Below are 23115 nucleotides of genomic sequence, written 5' to 3' on the forward strand. Positions count from 1 at the left end.
ATATGTTATTATTTAATTTACTCATATCAATTGCCAAATCATATGAATACATAAGTTTGAACAATATGAGAGTCGCAACCACTGCCTACCTATAGTAGTTTTTGAACCCTCTGTTAATTCCGGTCGTTTACACTACTATACCCTCTCACTAAATGGCTTTTCCTATAATACTAAGAGAATATGGAATATCTCTGCATTTTTCCCATATATAATTAATTAACCATTTTCATATGTATATTATATTAATTTACATACAATGCCAAAATCATAGAATACATAAGTTTTGAACAATATGAGAGTCGGCAACCACTGCCTACCTATATAGTTTTGAACCCTCTGTCGTAATTCCGGTCGTTTACACTACTATACCCTCTCACTTAAATGGCTTTTCTCTATAATACTAAGAGAATATGGGAATATCTTTGCTTTCCCATATACATATAATAATTAACATTTCATATGTATATTATTTAATTTACTCATATAATTGCCAAATCATATGAATACATAAGTTTTGAACAATATGAGAGGTCGCAACCACTGCCTACCATAGTAGTTTTGAACCCTCTGTCGTAATTCCGGTCGTTTACACTACTATACCCTCTCACTATAATGGATTTTCTCTATAATACTAAGAGAATGTGGGAATATTTCAGCATTTTTCCCTTATACATATAATAATTAATCATTTTCATATGTATATTATTTAATTTACTCATACAATTGCCAAAATCATATGAATACATAAGTTTGAACAATATGAGAGGTCGGCAACCACTGCCTACTATAGTAGTTTTTGAACCCTCTGTCGTAATTCCGGTCGTTTACACTACTATACCCTCTCACTTAAATGCTTTTCTCTATAATACTAAGAGAATAGGGAATATCTTAGCATTTTTCCCATATACATATAATAATTAACCATTTTCATATGTATATTTTTTAATTTACTCATATAATTGCCAAAATCATATAAATACATAAGTTTGAACAATATCAGAGGTCGGCAACGGTCTTTCCTCTATAATACTAAGATAATATGGAATATTTCATCATTTTTCCCTTATACATATAATAATTAATCATTTTCATATGTATATTATTTAATTTACTCGTATAATTGTCAAAATCCTATGAAACATAAGAGAATACATATGAGAGGTCGCGCAACCAAATATAGTAGTGTGATGACGAGGTGTTTGGCAACTTGACACAATTCATTAAAGTCTTTATATTAAAATTATATGATAGGACAATATCATATGCGTCACTAAATTGATGACGAGGTGTTTGGCAACTTGACACAATTCTTAAGTCTTATATAATTATATGATAGGACAATATCATATGCGTCACTAAATTGATGACGAGGTGTTTGGCAACTTGATACAATTCTTAAAGTCTTTATATAAAAATTATATAAAGGACAATATCATATGCGTCACTAAATTGATGACGAGTGTTTGGCAACTTGAACAATCATTAAAGTCTTTATATTAATTATATGATAGGGACAATATCATATGCGTCACTAAATTGATGACGAGGTGTTTGGCAACTTGATACAATTCTTAAGTCTTATATTAAAATTATATGATAGGACAATATCATATGCGTCACTAAATTGATGACGAGGTGTTTGGCAACTTGACACAATTCATTAAAGTCTGTATATTAATTATATGATAGGGACAATATCATATGCGTCACTAAATTGATGACGAGGTGTTTGGCAACTTGATACAATTCTTTAAAGTCTTTATATCAAAAATTATATGATAAGGACAATATCATATGCGTCACTAAATTGATGACGAGGTGTTTGGCAACTTGACACAATCCATTAAAGTCTTTATATTAATTATATGATAGGGACAATATCATATGCGTCACTAAATTGATGACGAGGTGTTTGGCAACTTGATACAATTCTTTAAAGTCTTTATATCAAAAATTATATGATAAGGACAATATCATATGCGTCACTAAATTGATGACGAGGTGTTTTGGCCACTTGACACCAATTCCATTAAAGTCTTTATATTATTATAGATAGGGACAATATCATATGCGTCACTAAATTGATGACGAGGTGTTTGGCAACTTGATTCAATTCTTTAAAGTCTTTATATCAAAAATTATATGATAAGGACAATATCATATGCGTCACTAAATTGATGACGAGGTGTTTGCAACTTGACACAATTCATTAAAGTCTTTATATTAATTATATGATAGGGACAATATCATATGCGTCACTAAAATTGATGACGAGGTGTTTGGCAACTTGATACAATTCTTTAAAGTCTTTATATCAAATTATATGATAGGACAATATCATATGCGTACTAATTGATGACGAGGTGTTTGGCACTTGAAAATTCATTAAGTCTTTATATAATTATATGATAGGGACAATATCATATGCGTCACTAAATTGATGACGAGGTGTTTGGCAACTTGACACAATCCATTAAAGTCTTTATATTAATTATATGATAGGGACAAATATCATATGCGTCACTAAATTGATGACGAGGTGTTTGGCTACAGGAAAAAATCATTTATTTATCGAATCATCAAGCAAAGGATAAGCTTCAGTGGATCGCAGTATGGCAGCTGCTCAACCACTTACAACACCTTGCCTGTTACAAAAGTCGTTTACAATTGATTCTAGGCTTTGTCATTGTATTAAATAATGCTTTTATATGTAACTAGCGCGGCATCAGGTGATCGAAGATCCTCCTAATTTACTATGTTACAAATTACATTGGCATCACATCCATTGTCGTTTATAAAATAAATTATAAACTTTAAATGGTTTAGAAGCCATACAATGCAAATTGCCCCTTATTTATCATTGCAGTCCAGCACGGATACGACTTAGAGGCGTTCAGGCATAATCCAACGGACGTAGCGTCATACCACTGTTCGCTCGAACAAGTATTGTGCCATTGGTCCGTACTGCGGTTCCTCTCGTACTACGCAGGAATGCTGTCGCAACAACGTTTTGTCATTAGTAGGGTAAAACTAACCTGTCTCACGACGGTCTAAACCCAGCTCACGTTCCCTTGCATGGGTGAACAATCCAACGCTTGGTGAATTTTGCTTCACAATGATAGGAAGAGCCGACATCGAAGGATCAAAAAGCGACGTCGCTATGAACGCTTGGCCGCCACAAGCCAGTTATCCCTATGGTAACTTTTCTGACACCTCTTGTTAAAAACTCTTTAAACCAAAAGGATCGATAGGCCGAGCTTTTGCTGTCCCTGTGTGTACTGAACACCGAGATCAAGTCAGCATTTGCCCTTTTGCTCTATGTGTGGTTTCTGTCCGCACTGAGCTGGCCTTGGGACACCTCCGTTATTATTTGAGAGATGTACCGCCCCAGTCAAACTCCCTACCTGGCAATGTCCTTGAATTGGATCATACCTGAGTAATTGGAGTTATACCAAATTTTCAAATCAAAAATACATAAATGCATCGTTTTATTAAAGAATTTGTTTGCGATTATATAACAAACTCGTGATACTTTGATCAAGAAGCTTGCATCAAAACCCAATACCATAAGATATAATAAATATATCCGTATAATGGCTAGGAAATGATACACGTTCCATTTAATCAAGTAAGTAAGGAAACAATAAGAGTAGTGGTATTTCATTGACGATACCAAACCGAGGTCTAATATCTCCCACTTATTCTACACCTCTTATGTCTCCTTACACTGCCAGATTAGAGTCAAGCTCAAAAGGGTCTTCTTTCCCCGCTAATTATTCCAAGCCCGTTCCTTGGCTGTGGTTTCGCTAGATAGTAGATAGGGACAGTGACTTTCGGACCTCTCCGAACTTGTTTTACGTGGCGTGTTCCACACTGAAGGGATTACAACCACGACACCCTGAACACCCACAAGTGGTGCATGTATCAACATGGTGCATGAGTCTGGATACGCCAGACAAACGTCCCGGACTGGAAGCTATAGCTATGTACATAGCGACCACCCCGGTAGCAATTCGAGTACTTGCTTGCCGGGCAAGCACTCCCCCTTGCTGAGGAGCGAGATCTACCTAAAATCTCTACTGATCTCTGGGTCACAGCACCCGAGTTTTGCGCAACTAGCACCGTAACTCAAACGTCGAACACGAAGGCTCTACCCGCGATATGGGTATCAACCACAGCCACCACGATACTCCCACCAGGGGGCCTACCTCAATGTGCTGTCTTGGAGCAGCACAACCCGTGGTACCGAAAGAGAGGCTCGGTGGGCCTCCTCCTTTTGCTCCGACAAGCATGGTTAGAGGAACCAGTCGCTATATTAGTCGCCTCTTACGACAAGCAATAGCGGGCTGTGGAAGTATTCTCGCCCGCTAACCACACGGCGAAGTTTTGGGCTAAATACCCCTCCTCCTACGGAACACCTCGTCCGCAAACGCTGCCAGCCGTTGAATCCTCTGCTGATCTTCCAGGATTCTATTGAAGGTCCAGTTTTCGCCAAGGCGCTGCACTCCAAGTCCATCGAGGTTTCGCAAATCTGCATATAGAGGACAAGCGCACAATATGTGCATCCAGTCCTCATATGGATCACCACAAGCGCAAGCAGTGGTATCGCTGAGGGCTCTCCCTTGCAAAATGCGTTAAACGACCCGTGACCTGTCAGCAGGAAAGACGTCCTCATCGAGAATCCAAAGCTTGGATCTCGATAGGCGAGAGTGACGTATGGGATGAACTTGTGCGTCACCCGTCCTGGTTCGCTGTCGTCATCCCATCTGTTTTGCCAATTCTGCAGCAAGCACTCCTCTAGGCGAGTCTTCCTCTGCTTCCAGCTTAGACACGTAGTGTCCTCGCCGTATAGCCAGTCGTTCTCCTCCAGCGGGTATCCACGCTTCAGCTTGTACTTGACCGCTAAAAACTTAGCAGCCAAGTCAAGCGGGGGAGCTCCGCCAAGTACCTGCAGTGCCACTGTGGACACTGTTCGGCATACCGAAAGGCATCCAAGCAGGATTAGCCTCTGGCAGGAGGCTAGTCGTCTCCGGGCGGCTACCTGTTCGGCGGTGTCATACCATACCGGGGCACCAAACAGCACACAAGGTGCCATGAGTCCGTCATATATGGTCCGCCTGGCTCGAGGACTGAAGCCCCAGTCGGCTCGAAGCACACGCGCCAATGCTCCAACGACTCCGGTCATCCGCTGGCGAAGCGAAGCTATGTGCGTGAGGAATTTCATTCCTTCACTGACCGTGATGCCAAGGTACCGACAGCTACGCACATACGGAAGGTTCGCTCCAGCAAACCTCACCGTAGGCGCACGTCTCAAGGCACCTTTCAGCAGCATTATTACCGTCTTGCTGGTCGAGACGGTAACGCCAACTTCCGCTCCCCACGCTTCTACGATGGACATCAGCTCTGCACCTTTTTCCTCTAGCTCAGCTCGGGAATTTCCCTCGACGAGAAGCAGCAAGTCATCCGCGTATGCACTCAGCTGGCAATACGGCTGGAGACGCTGAAGCAGTACATCCATCAGTATGTCCCAGATAAATGGGCCACTGATTGACCCCTGCGGGCAGCCTCTAGTTACCGGTACATCCACAGTACCGGAACTGCTTCGGATCACTGCTCTTCGGCCGGAGAAAAAGCTCTGCCACAAGCCCATCTCCCGGCATCCCAAGTCGGCTAGTCGGCGGAGTGCAGCACTCCATTCGACGTTGTCGAATGCTCCTTTGAAGTCCACGAATGTGCCGAGCACGTATTGCGCCGGGCTGGCACAAACACTGCTCTTCACGTGCCTCCAAGCATCCTCCACACATCGTCCTTGGCGAAATCCAAATTGCCATCTGCAGCCTTCCGGAAGAACTTCTCTCACACGATTCACCATGATGGCCTCGAGCACCTTACCAAAGACTGGTAGCAAGCATATTCCTCTATATGAGGAGGGCTCACATTTGTCCTTATCTGGCCCTTTGAGCAGCGAGACAACTCGTGGGCACTTCCACTCAGCGGGAAAGTATCCTAATCGGATGCATCGGGAAAACAACGATGCAAGGTGCTCGGGTATGGCGCGCCAGACTGCCTTGCAGATAGTGCCATTAATGCCGTCCAAGCCGGGAGAGCGCCTGCTCTTCAACCGGGCAACACATGCATCAACCTCGAATACTTCGAGGGCCGGTGGGACTTCCTCCGCGATGGCAGTCGGTGCTTCGGACTCCGCAACTGGGAAGAAATTGCGGAGGAGCACTCGTGCACAGTCACCCCAATCGGTGATCATCTCGCCATTCACGCGGAGGCACCCAATCTCCGTGCACTTCCTGCGGCCTCGGCAAATCTTATAGACGCGCCCCCATGGGTCGTCGGCATGATCTCCCACGAAGCGTTTCCACTCATCCATTTTCGCCCTCCAAATGAGCTTCTTGTAGTTGGCTGAGGCCCGCCTCAGGTCGACCAATACACGCTCTATTGCGGCATCATCATCATGACGCCTTCCATTTTGAAGTAGGCGACGAAGTCTCCGGACTTCGCGCCTTGCATCACAGAGGTCGGCAGTCCACCAACGTGCTCTCCTGCTGGGCAATCGGATGGACTTTCTTCCCAGCGCAATATCACATACATTATGTACTATACTGCGCAGGGTCGAAACTTGCTGGTCCAACGGCGACTCTGAGAAGTTTTCCGGAAGTTCGGCTGCTCTACTCACCATTTCCTCCTTGAACAATCGCCAACGTGCATTGGAGAAGTTCCAGGACGGCACAGGAGCTATGCTCTCACTGCGCGCGCGGTAGTTGGTTCGGCCACAACAGTAATGATGTTGTGGTCACTCAATTCCCACTCGTCCACTCTCCACTCATATGTGGCCCACATAGATGCTGCCTCATTGACGATTGTCACGTCGATATCGCTTGTAGCTCTGTAATTATCGAACGTGTACACCTCTGTTGACTGGTTTAGGGCGGCGACTCTTGCCTCCAGCATCCACTCTGACAGCAGCTCACCCCGTCTGTAGTTAGCTTGCCCCTCGGCATGACGAGAGAGTTTGCTAAGCCACATGGGGGACACTGCATTCGCGTCGAGGCCCAGGATTGCGGGGGTTCTGCTGGCCTGCAGCAGGACCGCATCCATGTACCGGATGTACGGTTCCAGAGGTGCATCATACTGGCAGTATGCGGCGCAAAGGAAGATTGAGCCAAAACTCCCTTTCACGACCAGACATACGCCATAATCTGTGGTGAGGGTCTCCACTGGCATACAGATGGCTTCCTGGTGATCCACTAGGATGGCTGCCTTCCCTCGCCGATCGATGAAAATTCTCATTCCTTCAGGCAGCACATCCATTCCGTCCCCGCCGAGATACGGCTCCTGCACCAGCGCGAACATAGACTCCGATCTCCTGAGTCGGACTCCGAGCTCGATGGTCGCAGCTCGGCCTCGGCCACAGTTCGCTTGGATGAAGCTAAACATTAGTGTCTAGCTTGCACCCTCGCCAGCAACGCCCCGTATATCGGGCAAACGCTCGAGAGCATGTAATGCCCGAGGGTTGCCCTCTGTGGCGGCAGTTCCGGCAGTCCACCGGGTTTTGGCACTTTGCCGCAGTGTGGCCTTGTTGCCCGCACTGGCGACAGACACTATCCTTCTGCCGGCATTCGCTGACCTTGTGGTCGAAACCCACACATCTGTGGCAGGCGTATGTGCGGACCTGTGACCGGCATCGGAATGAGAACCACTTGATGTAGACACGACCTACATCAAGCTTCGCCATCGCCCGGTCGTCAACCTCCAGCGTCACATTTACTGTGGCGCCGTCAGCTACCGACCACGCCTTGGTCACCAGGTGCACTGACTTCTTAAACTGGGCCAGATTCATTTCGCTGTCGAAGTTGTTTTCGTGGAGCTCCTTCATAAACTCCTCAGGGCCGATAGCTGTGTCGACGTCATATACGACGACCTTCGGCTTCTCGGCCGCATTCCGTGCCACATTTAGGCCAACCTCGGCGAATCTTTTTGAAGCGACCACCTTCTGCAGCTCTCCCACCGAAGGAGTGCGAATGATCGCACCACCACCTCGACGGAGCTCACGGACCTCGTGTACTCTGACTCCGAGAGAGGGTGCAACCATCGTTCGCACCTTTTCCGCTATGTCTTTCCCCGATAGCGCAGGGTCGTCGCACTTCACCACCGCTGACCACGTCTCGCGGACCTTGGTAGTCCGCGGGGCAGCGATGGGTGCAACCTGCTGCATCTGGGGAGCATTGGCGGCCGTATTTTTCAACAGATTCAACGACGGCGGCGGCGGTGGCGGCATAGCAAGCCGCGTCTCCAGCTCTCCGCACCGGAGCATTAGCGCCAACACCAGCTCATCGTAGCGGCTGATAGCATATGAGAGCTCTTCCGTGTCCACTTCTCCTAGTCTGCGGAAGCTGCTTCTCACCATGCGCTGTGTGGCCGACAGCTCTGCCATCATGGCTGCTTGCCCAGCACGGGCGGCAGCGGTGGCGGCAGTGGCAGTGGTGGCAACAATTTTAGCAGCAGTGAAAACGGCGGAGGCAGCAGTGTGGTCGGCAGCAGGGGCAGCAGTAGGATCAGCAGCGGTGGCAGCAGCGTGGGGGGGGGCAGCATCAATGGCAGCGTTCTCCGTAGCCGCCCGGGCGTCCTCCAGCGACGAAAACGGCTCCTCCAGTACCCAACGGGTTCTGGCACTCCATTCGATGCCAGGGCAACCAATTTCGCCTGCGTTGGCGCCGAGCTCTTAGATGCCAGATGGCTTCTGCGCCTGCCTCGTCTGGACTTCATCGAGGCACTACTTCCGCTCAAGGCACTCGCGCTGCTGTCGCTCTCCATCGGCATAAATACGATGGTGGCTCCACCTACCGTCGACGCCAGCAACCGTATGCTCGTTTACTCGCTGACAAAAGGTAGTTGCTCTGGAACTCGAGCTCCACCTATCGGTAGAGTCTGGTAGCACTAAAACTCTCCCTAGACACAAACCTTAGCAGTGACTCCCACCAATAAGCTTTGTGACAGCTGATCAAAAAGCTTACTCGAAAAACTTACTCGTAAGTTCGCCTTCAGCACGTGCTAAGTGGAAAATTCCCAACAATTAATTGTTAATTACTTCCAAACCGCTTGTTTATAACACACGAAAATTAGCACACGACTTTCGCGGAGCACTAATTCACCGATTTTATTACTTTCCAAACACGGAAAACCAAGTTCTTCGCAATCTGTACACGAGCGCAACGAAAACACGTCCGTCGTTAATCCATTCATGCGCGTCACTAATTAGATGACGAGGCATTTGGCTACCTTAAGAGAGTCATAGTTACTCCCGCCGTTGACCCGCGCTTACTTGAATTTCTTCACTTTGACATTCAGAGCACTGGGCAGAAATCACATTGTGTCAACACCCGCTAGGGCCATCACAATGCTTTGTTTTAATTAGACAGTCGGATTCCCCAAGTCCGTGCCAGTTCTGAATTGATTGTTAATTGATAATCGTTATAATTGATAAGAACTAATTGGTTTAACCCAAATAGTATTCTTAAAATTTTAGCAAGAAAGTTCCACAATTGGCTACGTAACTAAACTATCCGGGGAACAAGTAACTAACATAAATGCTAGAAACTCTATTTACCCAGAACGAGCACATAAACCATGTTATTGTTTCCCAATCAAGCCCGACTATCTCAATCTTCAGAGCCAATCCTTATCCCGAAGTTACGGATCTAATTTGCCGACTTCCCTTACCTACATTATTCTATCGACTAGAGACTCTTCACCTTGGAGACCAGCTGCGGATATTGGTACGGCCTGTTGAGAAGTTTGCGTGTCCCCACCATAAATTTTCAAGGTCCGAGGAGAAAATATCGACACAACAGTATATGTCATGCTCTTCTAGCCCATCTACCATATCTCTCTGCGAAAGACTTCCATGGTAGTACGGCTATAAAACAGAAAAGAAACTCTTCCGATATCTCTCGACGGCTTCTTTATGGTCGTTCCTGTTGCCAGGATGAGCACGAGGCCCATATTTAATAACAAACGGATACTCAACAGGTTACGGAATTGGAACCGTATTCCCTTTCGTTCAAAATTATTCAAGTGTATTATATTCGCTTTGTTTATATAGTTAGGCATTTTTGTTTTACTTGAAAATTTTCGGCTTTCGCCTTGAACTTAGGACCGACTAACTCGTGATCAACCACTGTTCACACGAAACCCTTCTCCACTTCAGTCCTCCAAGGTCTCATTCGATTATTTGCTACTACCACCAAGATCTGTACCAATGGCAGCTCCATGCAGGCTTACGCCAAACACTTCTACGCATACCATTGTACCTTCCTACTCACTAAAGTTTCAAAATTTATATCACAAGTAATATAATCATCTACTTTAGCGGTAATGTATAGGTATACAACTTAAGCGCCATCCATTTTAAGGGCTAGTTGCTTCGGCAGGTGAGTTGTTACACACTCCTTAGCGGATTTCGACTTCCATGATCACCGTCCTGCTGTTTTAAGCAACCAACGCCTTTCATGGTATCTGCATGAGTTGTTAATTTGGGCACCGTAACATTACGTTTGGTTCATCCACAGCGCCAGTTCTGCTTACCAAAAGTGGCCCACTGGGCACATTATATCATAACCTTGAACTTCATATCAAGAAAGTTAAGGTTCTTACCCATTTAAAGTTTGAGAATAGGTTAAGATCGTTTCGACCCTAAGGCCTCTAATCATTCGCTTTACCAGATAAGATTATTTTATATAATATTAAAATGCACCAGCTATCCTGAGGGAAACTTCGGAAGGAACCAGCTACTAGATGGTTCGATTGGTCTTTCGCCCCTATACTCAATTCTGACAATCGATTTGCACGTCAGAACTGTTTCGGTCTTCCATCAGGGTTTCCCCTGACTTCAACCTGATCAAGTATAGTTCACCATCTTTCGGGTCACAGCATATATGCTCAAGGTACGTTCCAGTTAGAGGCATAAATAATATAAATATACATTATACATAACTATATAGAACGCCCCGGGATTGTGTTAATTAGCTATAAATAGCTAAAAAACTAATCCATTATTAGTCAAGTTAATTACGCTATTAGGTTTACATCCCAATAACTTGCACATATGTTAGACTCCTTGGTCCGTGTTTCAAGACGGGTCCCGAAGGTATCCTGAATCTTTCGCATTGTTAATCATACAAGAGCATATAATAAACACAAAAATCAATGATAATTATGCCATTATATAATTCCGAAAAATTAACGCTCTGTAATAATATAAATCTATCAGCACTTTATCAAATTAATAACATTTATTCTGTGTTAAAATGCAAGCAATTTAATTGGAATAAACTATAAGTTATATTTTATGATAAATTTGGGATATGCTAATAGATTACAATGTCCTTATATGGAAAAATGCACATTATTCTTAATAATATTATTTAAATATTACAATTTTAATGATGAATTTTCCATAACGGATATTCAGGTTCATCGGGCTTAACCTCTAAGCAGTTTCACGTACTGTTTAACTCTCTATTCAGAGTTCTTTTCAACTTTCCCTCACGGTACTTGTTTACTATCGGTCTCATGGTTATATTTAGTTTTAGATGGAGTTTACCACCCACTTAGTGCTGCACTATCAAGCAACACGACTCTTTGGAAACATCATCTAGCAATCATTAACGTTATACGGGCCTGGCACCCTCTATGGGTAAATGGCCTCATTTAAGAAGGACTTAAATCATTAATTTCTCATACTAGAATATTGACGCTCCATACACTGCATCTCACATTTGCCATATAGACAAAGTGACTTAGTGCTGAACTGTTTTCTTTTCGCTCGCCGCTACTAAGAAAATCCTTGTTAGTTTCTTTTCCTCCCCTAATTAATATGCTTAAATTCAGGGGGTAGTCCCATATGAGTTGAGGTTGTATATATAACTATATTTTGCCATAAATTCTTTATATATAAATGATAAAACAATCAATTAAATTCGTTATAAATAGTTCCAATAGTTCTTGTAAGCAAAGTCATTTTTATCCATTTAACGAACCAACGAAGAATAATAACAAAACCAAGATTTTTCTTTTTCCGAATCATTAATAAGAGACAATTCTAGATGAAAAATATTTCAATTTTTTATGCTAGACATTTCTCAGTATTATTTGATTGAAAAAGAAAATATTTCTCTTCGTTTTTCACATTCAAATGTGAGATAATGTTTTTCATTTCTTTTTTAATATTATGAATAAAATCATTATTTAATCCAATAATATACCATATGCTTATAAAAATTTATAAACAACTTAATTAGCATAGTCTTACAACCCTCAACCATATGTAGTCCAAGCAGCACTATAAAATTAATTAAAGTACATAACAGCATGGACTGCGATATGCGTTCAAATGTCGATGTTCATGTGTCCTGCAGTTCACACGATGACGCACAGTTTGCTGCGTTCTTCATCGACCCATGAGCCGAGTGATCCACCGCTTAGAGTTTTATAATTCAATTTTATATAATGTCAATATTGTTTTTATTGAAAGAAATTAAAAATACACCATTTTACTGGCATATATCAATTCCTTCAATAAATTTATTTTTATACCTAAAATAAATGTTGCGAAATGTCTTAGTTTCATATAAGCATTATGTATCATAATAATCTGGTTATGGTTTGCTATTTTGGGTGACACATACTGCAAAATTTATATAAAACATTAACCTGATGGATGACAGGTACAAACATTGTATATTTTAGGTTGTTGCATTAGCCAACGTATGCTCATAACATAGATGAACAATACATATTCGCAACGCGTGTATATTATGGTCCATATACACACACACTTATTTTGATTACCACACATTCAAAATTATTTTTATTTTAATTCGACTTCTACTTTCGAATTTAGTTTAGTTTCTTCGATTTCCATTTTCGAGAATTTGTTTTTATAGGAAACGCCGTTGTTGTAGTAAGTACTGCCACAAATACGCACAGCAACATTAATAATGTTAAAGTCTTTTTATGAGGTTGCCAAGCCCCACATATAAAATAAAAGCCATCTTCATTTTATTTTGACTTTAACTTTTGATTCCGTGGAATCATTTTGTAATATTTTTATTTTGGTAAATTGTATTTATTTGTATTATAACAAATATTTATTAACGATAAGGATATTATACAATAATGATCCTTCCGCAGGTTCACCTACGGAAACCTTGTTACGACTTTTACTTCCTCTAAATAATCAAGTTCGGTCAACTTTTGCGAAACAACCGTAACACGCAAGGCGTCACAGTGATCACGTCCGGAGACCTCACTAAATAATTCAATCGGTAGTAGCGACGGGCGGTGTGTACAAAGGGCAGGGACGTAATCAATGCGAGTTAATGACTCACACTTACTGGGAATTCCAAGTTCATGTGAACAGTTTCAGTTCACAATCCCAAGCATGAAAGTGGTTCAGCGGTTTACCCGGACCTCTCGGTCTAGGAAATACACGTTGATACTTTCATTGTAGCGCGCGTGCAGCCCAGGACATCTAAGGGCATCACAGACCTGTTATTGCTCAATCTCATTATTGCTAGACGCAATTTGTCCATTTAAGAAGCTAGTGTCCTTATAATGGGACAAACCAACAGGTACGGCTCCACTTACATAAACACATTCAAACACAATAAACATTTTACTGCCACCATGAATGAAGGCTACATAAGCTTCAGCACCATAATCCTGAAGATATCTATTTAATATATTTGAGTCTCGTTCGTTATCGGAATTAACCAGACAAATCACTCCACGAACTAAGAACGGCCATGCACCACCACCCATAGATTCGAGAAAGAGCTATCAATCTGTCTTACACACTTATGTTCGGACCTGGTAAGTTTTCCCGTGTTGAGTCAAATTAAGCCGCAGGCTCCACTCCTGGTGGTGCCCTTCCGTCAATTCCTTTAAGTTTCAGCTTTGCAACCATACTTCCCCGGAGCCCAAAAGCTTGGTTTCCCGGAAGCGACTGAGAGAGCCATAAAAGTAGCTACACCCAATTGCTAGCTGGCATCGTTTATGGTTAGAACTAGGGCGGTATCTGATCGCCTTCGAACCTCTAACTTTCGTTCTTGATTAATGAAAACATCTTTGGCAAATGCTTTCGCTTAAGTTAGTCTTACGACGGTCCAAGAATTTCACCTCTCGCGTCGTAATACTAATGCCCCAAACTGCTTCTATTAATCATTACCTCTTGATCTGAAAACCAATGAAAGCAGAACAGAGGTCTTATTTCATTATCCCATGCACAGAATATTCAGGCATTTGAAGCCTGCTTTAAGCACTCTAATTTGTTCAAAGTAATAGTACCGGCCCACAATAACACTCGTTTAAGAGCACTAGTGCAGGTTTTTAAATAGGAGGAACATATGAAAAAATACAAGTATTTAATCACATATAAGAACTCCACCGGTAATACGCTTACATACATAAAGGTATAGTACTAACCACAATTGTAAGTTGTACTACCCGTATGAAGCACAAGTTCAACTACGAACGTTTTAACCGCAACAACTTTAATATACGCTATTGGAGCTGGAATTACCGCGGCTGCTGGCACCAGACTTGCCCTCCAATTGGTCCTTGTTAAAGGATTTAAAGTGTACTCATTCCAATTACAGGGCCTCGGATATGAGTCCTGTATTGTTATTTTTCGTCACTACCTCCCCGAGCTGGGAGTGGGTAATTTACGCGCCTGCTGCCTTCCTTAGATGTGGTAGCCGTTTCTCAGGCTCCCTCTCCGGAATCGAACCCTGATTCCCCGTTACCCGTTGCAACCATGGTAGTCCTAGATACTACCATCAAAAGTTGATAGGGCAGACATTTGAAAGATCTGTCGTCGGTACAAGACCATACGATCTGCATGTTATCTAGAGTTCAACCAATATAACGATCTTGCGATCGCTTGGTTTTAGCCTAATAAAAGCACATGTCCCATAAGGTTCATGTTTTAATTGCATGTATTAGCTCTAGAATTACCACAGTTATCCAAGTAACTGTTAACGATCTAAGGAACCATAACTGATATAATGAGCCTTTTGCGGTTTCACTTTAATTCGTGTGTACTTAGACATGCATGGCTTAATCTTTGAGACAAGCATATAACTACTGGCAGGATCAACCAGAATAATGTTTTTCCTTCATATTCCATTCATATTTTTTGAATCGAAATAAGCAATATAATAGATATATAGATTTTTCACTTTATATAATTCCATGATTTTTATTATATTGAATAAATTCAATATTTCGCCTTTGGGTAAAATTTTAAATATATAAATATAAGTAAAAATCTATTCGATTACGGCCATTTTTATATAGCATTCGTAATCCATATTTTCATTTTTAATTTATACTTGTTTTACCAATATAACAAGAATTTCATATAATTATTGTAATATATATGTTTCTATAATTTTATCTTTTTATATATACATATTTCATTATAAAATATCATTTTATTTCCAACATACATAATTATTGTATCCACACATGTACAATTTTTGTTTAACCAATATAAATATTAAGTTAAATCATTTGCATTTTGAAGATAAATTTAAAATTTATCTCTTTTCATATATCTCTCTGGTAATATATAACATAAAACCAAGCGCATATGATAATATTTCCACATTTAATATATAATTTTATATTTCTTTCATAAGAATCCATATTTGTATTATACCGTAACGATATAATAATCCAACTATACGGCAGGTAATAAATTAATATTTGCCTGCCTCCAAAAATTAACGATAATATATGGAAACGATTTGTTATTCTATATATAATAGAAACTTGACTTTTGTTTCAACGATATTATCTAAAAAGCGTATATTCCTATTATCCGCGGAGCCAAGTCCCGTGTTCTATAGAACTGAGAAACAAATTTGTACGGATAATAATATACTTTATTTTATGTAACCAATATAAACATAATCCGAAATAAATATTTCGAATAATGCGGGAGGTCGGCAACCACTGCCTACCTATAGTAGTTTTTGAACCCGCTGTCCTCAAAGCGGGTATTTTCAATTCCGTTTGCCACCCAACATACGGTCTATTCTCTTATATATTCAGAGATTATAGGAACATTTCATTTTTTTTCCATTATTCATATATAATATGATTATTTTTTTTTTTATACATATAATAAATATTAATTTTTATATGTTTATTATTTAATTTACTCATATAATTGCCAAATTCATATGAATACATAAGTTTTGAACAATATGAGAGGTCGGCAACCACTGCCTACTATAGTAGTTTTTGAACCCTCTGTCGTAATTCCGGTCGTTACACTACTATACCCTCTCACTATAATGGCTTTTCTCTATAATACTAAGAGAATATGGGAATATCTCAGCATTTTTTCCCATATACATATAATAATTAACCATTTTCATATGTATATTATTTAATTTAATCATATAATTGCCAAAATCATATGAATACATAAGTTTTGAACAATATGAGAGGTCGGCAACCACTGCCTACCTATAGTAGTTTTTGAACCCTCTGTCGTAATTCCGGTCGTTTACACTACTATACCCTCTCACTATAATGGATTTTCTCTATAATACTAAGAGAATGTGGGAATATTTCAGCATTTTTTCCCTTATACATATAATAATTAATCATTTTCATATGTATATTATTTAATTTACTCATACAATTGCCAAAATCATATGAATACATAAGTTTTGAACAATATGAGAGGTCGGCAACCACTGCCTACTATAGTAGTTTTTGAACCCTCTGTCGTAATTCGGTCGTTTACACTACTATACCTCTCACTTAAATGGCTTTTCTCTATAATACTAAGAGAATATGGGAATATCTCAGCATTTTTTCCCATATACATATAATAATTAACCCATTTTCATATGTATATTATTTAATTTAATCATATAATTGCCAAATCATATGAATACATAAGTTTTGAACAATATGAGAGGTCGGCAACCACTGCCTACCTATAGTAGTTTTTGAACCCTCTGTCGTAATTCCGGTCGTTTACACTACTATACCCTCTCACTATAATGGATTTTCTCTATAATACTAAGAGAATGTGGGATATTTCAGCATTTTTTTCCCTTATACATATAATAATTAATCATTTTCATATGTATATTATTTAATTTACTCATACAATTGCCAAAATCATATGAATACATAAGTTTTGAACAATATGAGAGGTCGGCAACCACTGCCTACCTATAGTAGTTTTTGAACCCTCTGTCGTAATTCCGGTGTTTACACTACTATACCCTCTCACTTAAATGGCTTTTCTCTATAATACTAAGAGAATATGGGAATATCTCTGCATTTTTTCCCATATACATATAATATTAATCATTTTCGTATGTATATTATTTAATTTACTCATACAATTGCCAAATCATATGAATACATAAGTTTTGAACAATATGAGAGGTCGGCAACCACTGCCTACCTATAGTAGTTTTTGAACCCTCTGTCGTAATTCCGGTCGTTTACACTACTATACCCTCTCACTATAATGGCTTTTCTCTATAATACTAAGAGAATATGGGAATATCTCTGCATTTTTTCCCATATACATATAATAATTAACCATTTTCATATGTATATTATTTAATTTAATCATATAATTGCCAAAATCATATGAATACATAAGTTTTGAACAATATGAGAGGTCGGCAACCACTGCCTACCTATAGTAGTTTTTGAACCCTCTGTCGTAATTCCGGTCGTTTACACTACTATACCCTCTCACTATAATGGATTTTCTCTATAATACTAAGAGAATGTGGGAATATTTCAGCATTTTTTCCCTTATACATATAATAATTAATCATTTTCATATGTATATTATTTAATTTACTCATACATTGCCAAAATCATATGAATACATAAGTTTTGAACAATATGAGAGGTCGGCAACCACTGCCTACCTATAGTAGTTTTTGAACCCTCTGTCGTAATTCCGGTCGTTTACACTACTATACCCTCTCACTTAAATGGCTTTTCTCTATAATACTAAGAGAATATGGGAATATCTTAGCATTTTTTCCCATATACATATAATAATTAACCATTTTCATATGTATATTTTTTAATTTACTCATATAATTGCCAAAATCATATAAATACATAAGTTTGAACAATATCAGAGGTCGGCAACGGTCTTTCCTCTATAATACTAAGATAATATGGGAATATTTCATCATTTTTTCCTATACATATAATAATTAATCATTTTCATATGTATATTATTTAATTTACTCGTATAATTGTCAAAATCCTATGAACACATAAGAGAATACAATATGAGAGGTCGGCGCAACCATAATATAGTAGTTGATGACGAGGTGTTTGGCAACTTGACACAATCCATTAAAGTCTTTATATTAATTATATGAAAGGGACAATATCATATGCGTCACTAAATTGATGACGAGGTGTTTGGCAACTTGACACAATTCATTAAAGTCTTTATTTATTATATGATAGGGACAATATCATATGCGTCACTAAATTGATGACGAGGTGTTTGGCAACTTGACACAATCCATTAAAGTCTTTATATTAATTATATGATAGGGACAATATCATATGCGTCACTAAATTGATGACGAGGTGTTTGGCTACAGGAAAAAATCATTTATTTATCGAATCATCAAGCAAAGGATAAGCTTCAGTGGATCGCAGTATGGCAGCTGCTCAACCACTTACAACACCTTGCCTGTTACAAAAGTCGTTTACAATTGATTCTAGGCTTTGTCATTGTATTAAATAATGCTTTTATATGTAACTAGCGCGGCATCAGGTGATCGAAGATCCTCCTAATTTACTATGTTACAAATTACATTGGCATCACATCCATTGTCGTTTATAAAATAAATTATAAACTTTAAATGGTTTTAGAAGCCATACAATGCAAATTGCCCCTTATTTATCATTGCAGTCCAGCACGGATACGACCTTAGAGGCGTTCAGGCATAATCCAACGGACGTAGCGTCATACCACTGTTCGCTCGAACAAGTATTGTGCCATTGGTCCGTACCTGCGGTTCCTTCGTACTACGCAGGAATGCTGTCGCAACAACGTTTTGTCATTAGTAGGGTAAACTAACCTGTCTCACGACGGTCTAAACCAGCTCACGTTCCCTTGCATGGGTGACAATCCAACGCTTGGTGAATTTTGCTTCACAATGATAGGAAGAGCCGACATCGAAGGATCAAAAAGCGACGTCGCTATGAACGCTTGGCCGCCACAAGCCAGTTATCCCTATGGTAACTTTTCTGACACCTCTTGTTAAAAACTCTTTAAACAAAGGATCGATAGGCCGAGCTTTTGCTGTCCCTGTGTGTACTGAACACCGAGATCAAGTCAGCATTTGCCCTTTTGCTCTATGTGTGGTTTCTGTCCGCACTGAGCTGGCCTTGGGACACCTCCGTTATTATTTGAGAGATGTACCGCCCCAGTCAAACTCCCTACCTGGCAATGTCCTTGAATTGGATCATACCTGAGTAATTGGAGTTATACCAAATTTTCAAATCAAAAATACATAAATGCATCGTTTTATTAAAGAATTTGTTTGCGATTATATAACAAACTCGTGATACTTTGATCAAGAAGCTTGCATCAAAACCCAATACCATAAGATATAATAAATATATCCGTATAATGGCTAGGAAATGATACACGTTCCATTTAATCAAGTAAGTAAGGAAACAATAAGAGTAGTGGTATTTCATTGACGATACCAACCGAGGTCTAATATCTCCCACTTATTCTACACCTCTTATGTCTCCTTACACTGCCAGATTAGAGTCAAGCTCAAAAGGGTCTTCTTTCCCCGCTAATTATTCCAAGCCCGTTCCCTTGGCTGTGGTTTCGCTAGATAGTAGATAGGGACAGTAGGAATCTCGTTAATCCATTCATGCGCGTCACTAATTAGATGACGAGGCATTTGGCTATTAAGAGAGTCATAGTTACTCCCGCCGTTGACCCGCGCTTACTTGAATTTCTTCACTTTGACATTCAGAGCACTGGGCAGAATCACATTGTGTCAACACCCGCTAGGGCCATCACAATGCTTTGTTTTAATTAGACAGTCGGATTCCCCAAGTCCGTGCCAGTTCTGAATTGATTGTTAATTGATAATCGTTATAATTGATAAGAACTAATTGGTTTAACCCAAATAGTATTCTTAAAATTTTAGCAAGAAAGTTCCACAATTGGCTACGTAACTAAACTATCCGGGGAACAGTAACTAACATAAATGCTAGAAACTCTATTTACCAGAACGAGCACATAAACCATGTTATTGTTTCCCAATCAAGCCCGACTATCTCAATCTTCAGAGCCAATCCTTATCCCGAAGTTACGGATCTAATTGCCGACTTCCCTTACCTACATTATTCTATCGACTAGAGACTCTTCACCTTGGAGACCAGCTGCGGATATTGGTACGGCCTGTTGAGAAGTTTGCGTGTCCCCACCATAAATTTTCAAGGTCCGAGGAGAAAATATCGACACAACAGTATATGTCATGCTCTTCTAGCCCATCTACCATATCTCTCTGCGAAAGACTTCCATGGTAGTACGGCTATAAACAGAAAAGAAAACTCTTCCGATATCTCTCGACGGCTTCTTTATGGTCGTTCCTGTTGCCAGGATGAGCACGAGGCCCATATTTAATAACAAACGGATACTCAACAGGTTACGGAATTGGAACCGTATTCCCTTTCGTTCAAAATTATTCAAGTGTATTATATTCGCTTTGTTTATATAGTTAGGCATTTTTGTTTTACTTGAAAATTTTCGGCTTTCGCCTTGAACTTAGGACCGACTAACTCGTGATCAACCACTGTTCACACGAAACCCTTCTCCACTTCAGTCCTCCAAGGTCTCATTCGATTATTTGCTACTACCACCAAGATCTGTACCAATGGCAGCTCCATGCAGGCTTACGCCAAACACTTCTACGCATACCATTGTACCTTCCTACTCACTAAAGTTTCAAAATTTATATCACAAGTAATATAATCATCTACTTTAGCGGTAATGTATAGGTATAACAACTTAAGCCGCCATCCCATTTTAAGGGCTAGTTGCTTCGGCAGGTGAGTTGTTACACACTCCTTAGCGGATTCGACTTCCATGATCACCGTCCTGCTGTTTTAAGCAACCCAACGCCTTTCATGGTATCTGCATGAGTTGTTAATTTGGGCACCGTAACATTACGTTTGTTCATCCCACAGCGCCAGTTCTGCTTACCAAAAGTGGCCCACTGGGCACATTATATCATAACCTTGAACTTCATATCAAGAAAGTTAAGGTTCTTACCCATTTAAAGTTTGAGAATAGGTTAAGATCGTTTCGACCCTAAGGCCTCTAATCATTCGCTTTACCAGATAAGATTATTTTATATAATATTAAAATGCACCAGCTATCCTGAGGGAAACTTCGGAAGAACCAGCTACTAGATGGTTCGATTGGTCTTTCGCCCCTATACTCAATTCTGACAATCGATTTGCCACGTCAGAACTGTTTCGGTCTTCCATCAGGGTTTCCCCTGACTTCAACCTGATCAAGTATAGTTTCACCATCTTTCGGGTCACAGGCATATATGCTCAAGGTACGTTCCAGTTAGAGGCATAAATAATATAAATATACATTATACATAACTATATAGAACGCCCCGGGATTGTGTAATTAGCTATAAATAGCTAAAAAAACTAATCCCATTATTAGTCAAGTTTAATTACGCTATTAGTTTACCATCCCAATAACTTGCACATATGTTAGACTCCTTGGTCCGTGTTTCAAGACGGGTCCCGAAGGTATCCTGAATCTTTCGCATTGTTAATCATACAAGAGCATATAATAAACACAAAAATCAATGATAATTATGCCATTATATAATTCCGAAAAATTAACGCTCTGTAATAATATAAATCTATCAGCACTTTATCAAATTAATACATTTATTCTGTGTTAAAATGCAAGCAATTTAATTGGAATAAACTATAAGTTATATTTTATGATAAATTTGGGATATGCTAATAGATTACAATGTCCTTATATGGAAAAAATGCACATTATTCTTAATAATATTATTAAATATTACAATTTTAATGATGAATTTCCATAACGGATATTCAGGTTCATCGGGCTTAACCTCTAAGCAGTTTCACGTACTGTTTAACTCTCTATTCAGAGTTCTTTTCAACTTTCCCTCACGGTACTTGTTTACTATCGGTCTCATGGTTATATTAGTTTTAGATGGAGTTTACCACCCACTTAGTGCTGCACTATCAAGCAACACGACTCTTTGGAAACATCATCTAGCAATCATTAACGTTATACGGCCTGGCACCCTCTATGGGTAAATGGCCTCATTTAAGAAGGACTTAAATCATTAATTTCTCATACTAGAATATTGACGCTCCATACACTGCATCTCACATTTGCCATATAGACAAAGTGACTTAGTGCTGAACTGTTTTCTTTTCGCTCGCCGCTACTAAGAAAAATCCTTGTTAGTTTCTTTTCCTCCCCTAATTAATATGCTTAAATTCAGGGGGTAGTCCCATATGAGTTGAGGTTGTATATATAACTATATTTTGCCATAAATTCTTTATATATAAATGATAAAACAATCAATTAAATTCGTTATAATAGTTCAATAGTTCTGTAACAAAGTCATTTATCCATTTAACGAACCAACGAAAGAATAATAACAAAACCAAGATTTTTCTTTTCCGAATCATTAATAAGAGACAATTCTAGATGAAAAATATTTCAATTTTTATGCTAGACATTTCTCAGTATTATTTGATTGAAAAGAAAATATTTCTCTTCGTTTTTCACATTCAAATGTGAGATAATGTTTTCATTTCTTTTTTAATATTATGAATAAAATCATTATTTAATCCAATAATATACCATATGCTTATAAAAAATTTATAAACAACTTAATTAGCATAGTCTTACAACCCTCAACCATATGTAGTCCAAGCAGCACTATAAAATTAATTAAAGTACATAACAGCATGGACTGCGATATGCGT

At 39.7% G+C, this 23115-nt stretch overlaps 2 non-coding genes and 2 pseudogenes across 2 annotated transcripts; all 4 read right to left on the reverse strand.

Annotated features, from left to right (window-relative positions):
* Positions 1 to 2571: 2571 nt before the first annotated feature.
* LOC116803133 lies at positions 2572 to 11928 on the reverse strand (annotated as a pseudogene).
* A 393-nt stretch (positions 11929 to 12321) lies between these two features.
* On the reverse strand, positions 12322 to 12499 carry LOC116803132 (annotated as a pseudogene).
* A 687-nt stretch (positions 12500 to 13186) lies between these two features.
* On the reverse strand, positions 13187 to 15176 carry LOC116803134. Its single transcript, XR_004363406.1, has one exon. It is a non-coding gene; the product is annotated as a small subunit ribosomal RNA (ribosomal RNA).
* A 3528-nt stretch (positions 15177 to 18704) lies between these two features.
* LOC116803137 lies at positions 18705 to 22652 on the reverse strand. Its single transcript, XR_004363408.1, has one exon. It is a non-coding gene; the product is annotated as a large subunit ribosomal RNA (ribosomal RNA).
* Between the last annotated feature and the right edge of the window lie 463 nt (positions 22653 to 23115).

Source organism: Drosophila sechellia, unplaced genomic scaffold (genome assembly GCF_004382195.2).
Source record: "Drosophila sechellia strain sech25 unplaced genomic scaffold, ASM438219v1 U_295, whole genome shotgun sequence".
Classification (NCBI taxonomy): Eukaryota; Metazoa; Arthropoda; class Insecta; order Diptera; family Drosophilidae; genus Drosophila; species Drosophila sechellia.